Source organism: Loxodonta africana, unplaced genomic scaffold (genome assembly GCF_030014295.1).
Source record: "Loxodonta africana isolate mLoxAfr1 unplaced genomic scaffold, mLoxAfr1.hap2 scaffold_101, whole genome shotgun sequence".
Taxonomy (NCBI): domain Eukaryota; kingdom Metazoa; phylum Chordata; class Mammalia; order Proboscidea; family Elephantidae; genus Loxodonta; species Loxodonta africana.
Window position 1 is genome coordinate 574,206 of NW_026974870.1, and position 10,172 is coordinate 584,377.

Here is a 10,172-nt window from a genome sequence, read left to right on the forward strand (position 1 = left end):
GCGTCTTGGAGGCTAAGATGGCAAGACTAAGTCTCATTTACTTTGGACATGTTATCAGGAGGGATCAGTCCCTGGAAAAGGACATCATGCTTGCTAAAGTAGAGGATTAGCAAAAAAGAAGACCCTCAATGAGATGGATCGGCAGAGTGGCTGCAACAATGGGCCCAAGCATAACAATGGTTGTGAGGATGGTATAGGACCAGGCAGTGTTTTCTTTTGTTGTTCGTAGGGTCACTATGAGTTGGAACTGACTGACTCACGGGCACCTAACAACAACAGCAACAATGACAAAAGATATTGAGCATACTTTCATGTGGTTATTGGACATTTGTATATTTTTCTTGGGAGAAATGTCTATTCAAGTTCTTTACCCATGTTTTATTTGAGTCATCTAGTGTTGTTACAACAGAAATACCACACGTGGATGGCTTTTACAAAGAGTAATTTATTCTCTCACAGTCTAGGAGACTAGAAGTCTGAATTCAGGGCGTCAGCTCCTAGGAAAGTCTTTCTCTCTCTGTTGGCTCTGGGAGAAGGTCCTTGTCATCAGTCTTCCCCAGATCTAGCAGCTTCTCAGTGCAGGGGCCCCTGGTTCAAAGCAAATGCTCCTGGCTCTTCTGCTTGGTGGTAATGAAGTCCTCCAGTCTCTCTGCTCCCTTCTCCCTGTTATATATCAAAACAGATTCACTCAAAATACAATCTAATCTTGTAGGTTGAGTCCTACCTCATTAACATAACTACCTCTAATCCTTCCACATTAACATCATTGAAAAAAAAAAAAAAAACCTTGCCCTTGAGTAGATTTCAACTCATAGCAACCCTATAGGAGAGAGTAGAACTGCCCCATATGGATTCCGAGGATCACCTAGTGGATTAGAACTGCCAACCTTTTTGTTAGCAGTCCCAACTCTTAACCACTACACCACCAGGGTTTCCAATTAACATCGTAGAGGTCAGATTTACAACACATATGAAGATCACAAGGATGATAAAATGGTGGACAATCACACAATACCGGGAACCATGGCCTAACCAAGTTGACACACATTTTGGGGGGACACAATTGAACCCATAACATGTTGTTCATCTCTCTTTTTTTTTTTTTTTTTGGTGATTTGTAGGAGTTCTTTATATATTTTAGATATGAATCCCCTATCAGATATTTGGTTTGCATTTTTTTTTCTTCAATCCTGTAGGTTATCTCTTCACTTTCTTGATAAAATCCTTCGACGTACAAAAAAACAAAAAAATTCACTTGATGAAGTCCAGTTTCTTTTTTGTTGTTGATGCTCATGCTTTTGGCTTCGTATCAAAGAATTCATTGTCAAAAAAAGGTTTTGAAGTTTTAACTCTGTTTTCTTCTAAGAGTTTTATTTCTTTTGGGAGAAATGTCTCTTTAAATTCTGTAATCATTTTGAGTTAATTTTCATATATGGTGTGAGGTAGGGGTCCAGCTTCATTCTTTGGCATATGGGATCCTGTTGTCCCAGCACCGTTTATTGAAGAGGCTATTCATTCCCCTTTGAATGGACTTAGCACCCTTGTCAGAAATCAACTGGCTATAGGTGTATGGGTTTATTTCTGAACTCTGAATTCTATTCCACTGGTCTTTGTGCCTGTCCTATACCAGCAGACTTACTTTTTAATTTAAGACAGTTCTTCTTAAAATGTACAGACTTCTTACAAAAATAGTGGACCCCAGGAACTCCAGACCCAGGAGCCCTGGACCTGTTCCTAAAGTGAAGTTTAGATCTCTGATTGCGTCCGGGAAACTCTACTTGTTGTAATTGGAAAGACATAGATTTATTTTGTCGAGCCTTTGTTTTCAGCTCAGTTTCTGTTCTAAGGTTTTGGCTAATTGTAGGCTACGGTGGTTAATAGGGAAGTTTTCGCATTCTCTAAACTTAACTGATGTCATTTAACTAAGTCAGCTAACTAAAACCATTTTTGTAAAGGACTACACCCTGAGTTAGCTGTAATCCTTCTGCAAAAATGGTGTTAAAAGTTACCCTGTTTTCCTCTTCTTCTAGGTTCAACCCTGAATTCTCCATAAAAAGTCTGGTCAAGCGATGTCTGTAGTGATAAACATTCTCACCCTGTTCCTGCTTGCAAGCTTGAACTTTAGCCCAAACAATCTTATAGGAAAAAATCTTTGTAAAACATTTGGTTAATTTTGTTGTAAGAGGTATAGTCTGAGTTACCAAATCAGTACCTGAGACGTTTGGTTGGATGGACAATGATTTCTCAGGTTCTTTCCGGTTAGCTTCTTCCTACCACCTTTGAGCACCCCCAGGTCCTAGCAACATGTGTAACAAGTTATGTAGATCACCTGGACCAGACTCATAAGTTTCTGCCAGAATTTTAAATTCTTCCTTAAATTTCTGAGGATCTTCACACAGGCTGGGGAACTCTAAGAATGGTGTGAAGTTTGGCCTTAGACCAGGAGGCACCAGTAACCTCAGGCTGTCCACCTCCAGTTTTGGGGTATTTCACCTTAAAAGGCATCTCAGCTATGGGGCTGGTTTCAACTGGAGGTTTGGTCCTTTCCTCTTGAACCCCTTCCTCTTTTCCATGATAAGGAAGTTCTGCTGAGGCAGTGTCTTTGCGATTCCTTAATCAGTTCTGCTTGTCTAGATACAACATCTCATAATGAAGGAAATTTGCTGTCATTTTGCCATTTGAAAGCTTCCAAAAAACAATTAAAATAGGCCTTCCGTTGGGTCCGGTTAATCTGGGAGATTTTATTGGTTTTATTCTCTTGGAAAACTTGGTGGCCTAGTGGTTCAGTGCTCCTGCTGCTAACCGAAAGGTCAGCAGTTCGAATCCGCCAGGTGTTCTTTGGAAGCTATGGGGAAGTTCTACTCTATCCTATGCGGTCGCTATGAGTCTGACTCGAGGACACTAGGTTTGGGTCTTTTTTTTTTTTTTTTTTTTAATTTGCTGCACAGAAAAGTTAACTTAGTGAGTTCAGAACTGCCATAACATAGGCATTGATCAGTACTATTTTCCTTGATAAGTGCAGGATGTCTTTGAGGGTACTGAACTGAACTGGCGCCATAATTCCTGACCGTATATCAAACAGGAGTCCCAGAAGGGAATGCTTTATGGTCTTTAGAAGCGCTGTTCCCTATCTTAGGAAGCACTACCAAGTGGCAACCAGGTGATCTAAGCCAAAATGGAGCCTTAGAAAAACAAAAGGAAAAAAGGTTCCTGCGAAGAATGATAATTTTCGTCCACTAGATGGCAGACTCGTCAAGCTCCAAAGGGTTCAAACTGTGACTGGAATCCGGAAACAAAAGACAGAAAGTTCAAAGGACACACTGAAAATGTAACACTTTCAGGGTTTGCCAAAAGCGCATCAGGGGCTTTGCCCTGCGCTCTTCCAGATCCGAGACCCCAAAACGCCACAGCAAACAGCTGTTCAAAGGATAATTAGCCAAGAGAAAAGAAAGAAAGATGATCAGGACCACACTTCACAAGATGAAGCCACTAGGTGGCAGTCTGGGAACGCAGTTGGAAACCCAACGTTGTAACAGGCTTCCGAGGACAGTAAAGGTGGAACGCGAAGTTCCAACAAGCTTACAGGCCGATTCCACCGCGAAGGAGAAAAAGAAAAACCGGGAGCAGAGAAACGACTTCGGTTAATCTCCACAAAAGCTGCACCGAAATAGTTGGGGGCTAGATTCTCAACAGAGCCACGGGGAAATGCACAGTTTGCTTTTCGGGAGCACTTACCCCCAGACAGCCAGAAGGGTCCGAAAAAGCTGCAGGGAGGGGCACACAAAGGGGCCCTGGGTGCCAGAGTCCCGTGTTTCAGGTCTTCGGGTCTCCGGGGGAAGGGTAACTTCAAAAACCCTGCCGATTAACTACGCCAAAATGTTGGAGAGAAATGACTTTCCAGCTCCCTTAAGGTAAAATCGAAAGAGATTTATTGCAGCGGAGACGTGGCAGTGGGAGATCGCAAAGTCTCAGGCTGACGTTCCGGAATCTCAGGGGAAGAAGGCAAATCAGGAGTAATCAGAGTGCTGAAGGGGGAAAATAAAATTACAGTTTTTCTTGTTGGTTCACAGTGACGAAGGTCAATCAAAGGCGCGACAAGTAAAGCACAATCGTTGTCATTATTGCTTACGTGAGTCGATTGACTGGCTACAAGACACAATTGAAAGACAGGAGGTCAAGGGGGTTTCACGTTGATTACAAAGCAGCCACAGGACGGATATTCTCAAGACTGGTTGGTTAACAATCACGTTGCTCAGAATGTTAGCTCTCCAGATGAGAATGGAAACAAGGAGTTTCCATGATCTCTCACTTTGCTGGGCATGTCAGAAACCTGAGGAGGCTGATACCAAAAGTTTGCCTTAAGTCTTCACATTCTTTAGCCTGATCCGCAAAGCAACTCATTTCCTTCATGGTGATGGGTTGGTTCCTAGGGAAGGAAGGTAGAACCTGGGGGAAAGCTTACCTGGAGCTGCTAGACAGCCAACGCCAAACCTAAGGTGAAAGACTACATTGAGCGCTTAGAGTTACTTTAGTCTCTTTACAGACAGATCAGATGCCTGTTTTTATTTTCTATGCCTAAACAGTCTTTTTTTTTTTTTTTCTCATCAGTCCTTTGTGCCGATTTCCTTTCTCCAACAGTTTCCTCAAGGTGCATGCCTTGCAAGTAGATGTTTAAGTTCTTACTTACTTGTCTGGAAATGCCTTGATTGCCCTCACATTTTGCCTGGGTTAGAATTCTACTTTAAATCAGAACTTGAAAGCATTACATTATAATCTTCTCCTAGCTAATTTGCTGCTGCAAAGGCTCTGGTCATGTTTTCTGTTTGTTTGTATTGTTGAAGAACAAAATCCCACACTCTATTAGGAGTGAAAGAAAATGAGTTTCATTGAGGAATAGCAAGGCCATCACCAAATAGCAGCTCCCACCTGAAGGGATTACTCCATGTTTGGCTGCTAAACCACCCTCCCCAGGAAAACTATTAGCCCCTCAGACCCCCATCTGCTGAGATTAACCCAGTTGTGTCTGAAGAGCCTTTGTCTCAGTCGTCCACTAGGGTGATGTCTGAGTCACTGCCTGGGGCATCATCCCTTAAGGCAGATGTCTTACAAGACATTGCTGAATGTTCTCCAGACACATTCCCAACACCCATTGTTGCTTCTAGGCCTATAACTAGACTGAAGTCCCTGCTATCCTCAAAGGTAAAGCACAAAATGTGATCCAGGGGGAGGTACACTACAGTCCAAAAGAAAAAGAACTGCTTGACTTTTCTAATACATACAAACAAAAGCCTGGGGACTACGTGTGGGAATTGCTATTATGGGTGTGGGATAATGGCGCAAGGAACATAAAGTTGCATCAGCCTGAGTTCATTGATATGGGTCCACTAAGCACAGATCCTTCATCCAGTGTTTCAGCTAGAGAGCTTAGGAAAGGATTTAATAGTTTATGTGACTGATTCAGTGAAGCACAGATTAAGCGGTGGCCCACACTAAACCCAGCTGAAGTGCCAGACCCGCCTTGATTTCACAGTAGAAGAAGGTATCCAAAGGCTTAGGGAAACTGGCATGTTAGAGTGGATTTCTCGGCTTAGACCCACAGACCCACACATGGAATGCCCAAAGGACACACCTTTTACCGCAATGGTGAGGAATAAATTTGTGAAGGGAGCCCCAGCATCCTTGAAGACTGCTGTGATTGTTCTTTTATGGAAGTCAGATCTCACAATGGGAGATGCCCTAACTGAATTAAGACACCAAACTACAATGGGGCTGATTGGACCCCATGGTGTTAGGGGCCATGTGGGTGACTCAATGGACAAGAACAAGGTAGGTGTGGTTCACATAATGGACAGTGGAGTCAAAGCAGTAATGAGAGTAGCCTGACTCCTATGGACTCATGGCATTGGCTACTTAGTCATGGTGTCCCTAGGAGTGAAATAGATGGGAAGTCTATCGAGTAGTTTCTTGATCGGTACAAGTGTAAGAATTACTGGATACTGCCTCTGAACTGACACTGAATCCAGGAGACCCTAGATGTCACTGTGGCCCACCAGTCAGAAAGCGGTTGTATGGAAGTCAGGTTCTTAATGGAGCCGTAGCTCTGGTTCATTTCACAGTGGATTCAGTGGGTCCCTGAATCCATCACGTAGTGATTTCCCCAGTTCCTAAACACACAATTGGAATTGGAATACCCAACAACTTGCAGAACTACCTTTGTGGATTCCAGACAAGTGGAGTAAGGGCTATTATGGTAGGAAAAGCCAAGGGGAAGCCATTAGAACTGCCTATCTAGGAAAATAGTAAACCAAAAGCAGTACCGCATTCCTGGAGGAATTATAGAGATAACTGCCACCATCAAAGACTTGAAGGACGCAGGGTGATGATTCCCCCAGTTCAACTCATCTACTTGTGTTTTTGTTGTTATGTGCTATCCAGTGGATTCTGACTCATGGCGCCCCTTTGTATAGATGGAAACACTGCCGATCCTGCGCCATCCTCACAAAGGCTGCTATCTTTGAGACTAGTATTGCACTCACCGTGTCAACCCATCTTCTTAAAGGTCTCTCTCTTTTCACCAACCCTTTACTTTACCACGCAAGATGTCCTTCTCAAGGGACCAGTGCCTCCTGATAACATGTCCAAAGTGCGTAAGAAATTCTCACCATCCTTGCTTCTAAGGAGCATTCTGGCTGTACTTCTTCCAAGACAGATTTGTTCGTTCTTGTGGCAGTCCATGGTATATTCAATATTCTTGGCCAAGACCTTAATTCGAAGGCATCAATTCCTCTCCAGTCTTCCTCATTCATTTTCCAGGTTTTGCATGCATATGAGGCGATTGAAAATACCATGGCCTGGGTCAGGCGCACCTTAGTCCTTAAAGTGACATTTTTGGTTTTTAACACTTTAAAGATGGCTTTCGCAGTACATTTGCCCAATGCAATATGTCATTGATTTCTTCGCTGCTACTTCCATGGGCGTTGATTGTGGGTCCAAGTATAAAGACATCCTTGACAACTTCAATCTTCTCTCCATCGACCACGATGTTGCTTATTAATCCATATGTGAGGATTTTTTGTTTTCTTTGTGTTGTGGCGTAATTCATAGTGAAGGCTGTGGTCATTGATTTTCTTCAGTGACTGCTTCACGTCCTCTTCACTTTCAGCAAGAGAAGTTGTGTCCTCTGCCTATTGCAGGTTGTTAATGAGTCTTCTTCCAATCCTGATACCCGCTTTCTTCTTCTTATAGTTTATCTTCTTGAATTATTTCCTCCATACAGATTGAATAAATACGGTGAAAGGATGCAACCTTAACATACACCTTTCTCAACTTAAAACCTCATAGTATCCCCTGGTTCTGTGCTAATGACTGCGTCTTGGTCTGAGCACAGGTTCCTCATGAGCACAATTAAGTGTTCTGGAATTCCCATTCTTCACAAGATTGTGCATAATTTGTTATGAACCACACAGTCAAATGCCTTTGCATAGTCAATAAAACACAGGTAAAAGACTTTTTGGCATTCTCTGCTTTCAGCCGAGATCCATCTGATATCATCAGCAACGATATCCCTCGTTCCACGCACTCTTCAGAACTGGGCTTGAATTTCTGGCAATTCCCTGTCACTATACTGCTGCAACTGCTTTTGAATGATCTTCAGCAAAATTTTACCTGTGTGTGATATTCATGATATTTTGGACAATTTCTACATTCTGTTGGATCGCCTTTCTTTGGAATGGGCACAAGTGTGGATCTCTTCCAGTTGGTTGGCCAGGCAGCTGTCTTCCAAATTCCTTGGCATAGACCAGCGAGCTCTTCCCGTGCTGCATCCGTTCATTGACACATCTCAGCTGGTACTCTGTCAGTTCCTGGAGCCTTGTTTTTCACCGGTGCCTTCAGTGCAGCTTGGACTTCTTCCTTCAGTACCATAGGTTCTTGAGCCTAGCTACCTCCTGAAACGTTTGGATATTGGCTGTTTCTTTTTGAAACAGTGACTCTGTATGCCATCCATCTTCTTTCGATGCTTCCTGCATTGTTTAATATTTTTCCCATAGAATCCTTCAATATTGGAACTTGAGACTTGATTTTATCTTCAGTTCTTTCACCTTGAGAAATGCCGAACGTGTTCTTCTATTGCGCTTTTCTAACTCTTCGTCTTTGCAAGTTTCCTTATAATACTTTGTCGTCTCAAAGTTCTTTATTTCATCATTTCTTCCTTTTGTTGTAGCTACTGTATGTTCAAGAGCAGGTTTCAGAGTCTCTCCTGCCAGAAATAATTCAGTTTTCTACCATTGAGTAGATGTTAAGTGTGTCTCTAATTCTAAGGTGTGTCTCTTGTAGGCAGCATAGAGACGGATCTTGTTTTTCAATCCATCCTGCCACTGTCTCTCTCTGTATTGGTGCATTTAGTCCATTTACATGCAGGGTAATTATGGGTAGGTTTTTTTTTTATTTATGAATTTAGTACTATCATTTTGATGTCTTTTTTTGTGTGTTGTTCATAGTTTCTTTTCCCACTTGATTTTATATGCTGAGTAGATTATCTTTCTATATTGTCCTTTCCTCATATTTGTTGTTGTTGATATTGTTTCTGCTGAGTCTGTATTTTTCCCTTGTATTTTATTTTGATGAGTAGGACAGTTTGTCTCCTTTGTGGCTACCGTATTATTTACCCCTATTTTTCTAAATTTAAGACTAACTTTTACTTCTTTGCATTGTTGTACCTTCCTCTTCGTATGGAAGGTGTATGATTACATTTCTTAATCCCTCTTTATTATTTTAATGCTGTCTTCTTTTATATAATAACATTGCTGTTGCCCTGTTTTAGGCTTTTTTAAAATAGTCTTGCTTTGTTTTTGGGGGGGGGGATTTCCCTGTCTGAGTTGACTTCTGGGTGCTCTGCCCAGTGCTCTAGTCTTGGGTTGATACCTGATATTATTGATTTTCTAACCAAAGAACTCCCTTTAGTGTTTCGTGTAGTTTTGGTTTGGTTTTTAGGAATCCCCTAAACTTGTGTTTATTTGGAAATGTCTTTATTTTACCTTCATATTTAAGAGACAGTTTTGCTGGATATATGATTGTTTGCAGGCAATTTTTTTCCTTCCATTTTTTAAATTTGTCATCCCATTGCCTTCTTGCCTGCATGGTTTCTGCCGAGTAGTCCGAGGTTATTCTTATTGGCTGTCTTTGTAGGTGACTTTTTGTTTATCCCTCACTGCTCTTATAGTTCTCTCTTCATCTTTGGTTTTGGCAATTTTGATTATAATATGGCTTGGTGACTTTCTTTTAACATCCACCTTATGTGGAGTTCGATGAGCATCTTGGATAGATATCCTGTCATCTTTCACAACATTTGGAAAGTTTTCTGCCAACAAATCTTCAGCAATTTTCTCTATATTTTCTGTTATCCCTCCCTGTTTTGGTACTCCAATCACTCGTAGCTTATTTCTCTTGATAGAGTCCCACATACATGATTCTTAAGGTTTCTTCATTTTTCTCAATTCTTTTATCTGATTTTTCTTCAAATATATTAGTGCCAAGTGATTTAACTTCGAGTTCAGAAACTTTAGCTTCTACTTGCTCAATTCTGCTCCTCTGACTTTCCATGGAGTTGTCTAAATCTGTAATTTTATTGTTAATCTTCTGAATTCCTTATTGTTGTGTGTCTATGGATTTTTCCAGCTTACAAAACTTTTCGTAATGTTCCTGAATAATCTTTCTAATTTCTTCAGTTGCTTTACCTGTGTGTTCCTTGGCTCATTCTGTGTATTACCTCATTTCCTTCCTGATGTCCTGAAGTGTTCTGTGTATTAAACTTTTGTATTCTGCATCTGGTAATTCCAGGAATGCACTTCCATCTAGAAGATCCCTGGATTCTTTGTTCTGAGAGCCTGTTGAGGTGATCATGGTCTGTTTCTTTACGTGACTTGATATTGACTGTTGTCTCCGAGCCATCTATAAGTTATTGTCTTAGTTTATGCTTGCTTCCTGTGTCGTAGCTGCTTGCTTTGTTTTGTTTTGGTATACCGCTATGGGTTGCTTGAGTGAGCTAGCTTGATTGTTTTCAGCTTTGGAACTCTGGTGTCCTGTCTCCAGCTGGCTAGATGTGTTATCAGGTATATCAGTCTAGGAGTCCATTCAGTTTTCTTGTATGAATTCAGCTCAGGTTTCCAGGTAGC

The 10,172-nt window shown here is 41.6% G+C and overlaps 1 long non-coding RNA gene across 1 annotated transcript; it reads right to left on the reverse strand.

Annotated features, from left to right (window-relative positions):
• Positions 1 to 425: 425 nt before the first annotated feature.
• Positions 426 to 9,868, reverse strand: LOC135229142 (uncharacterized). Its single transcript, XR_010319907.1, has 2 exons — positions 3,736 to 9,868; positions 426 to 663 (listed from the first exon to the last, which is right to left on the reverse strand). It is a non-coding gene; the product is annotated as an uncharacterized LOC135229142 (long non-coding RNA).
• Between the last annotated feature and the right edge of the window lie 304 nt (positions 9,869 to 10,172).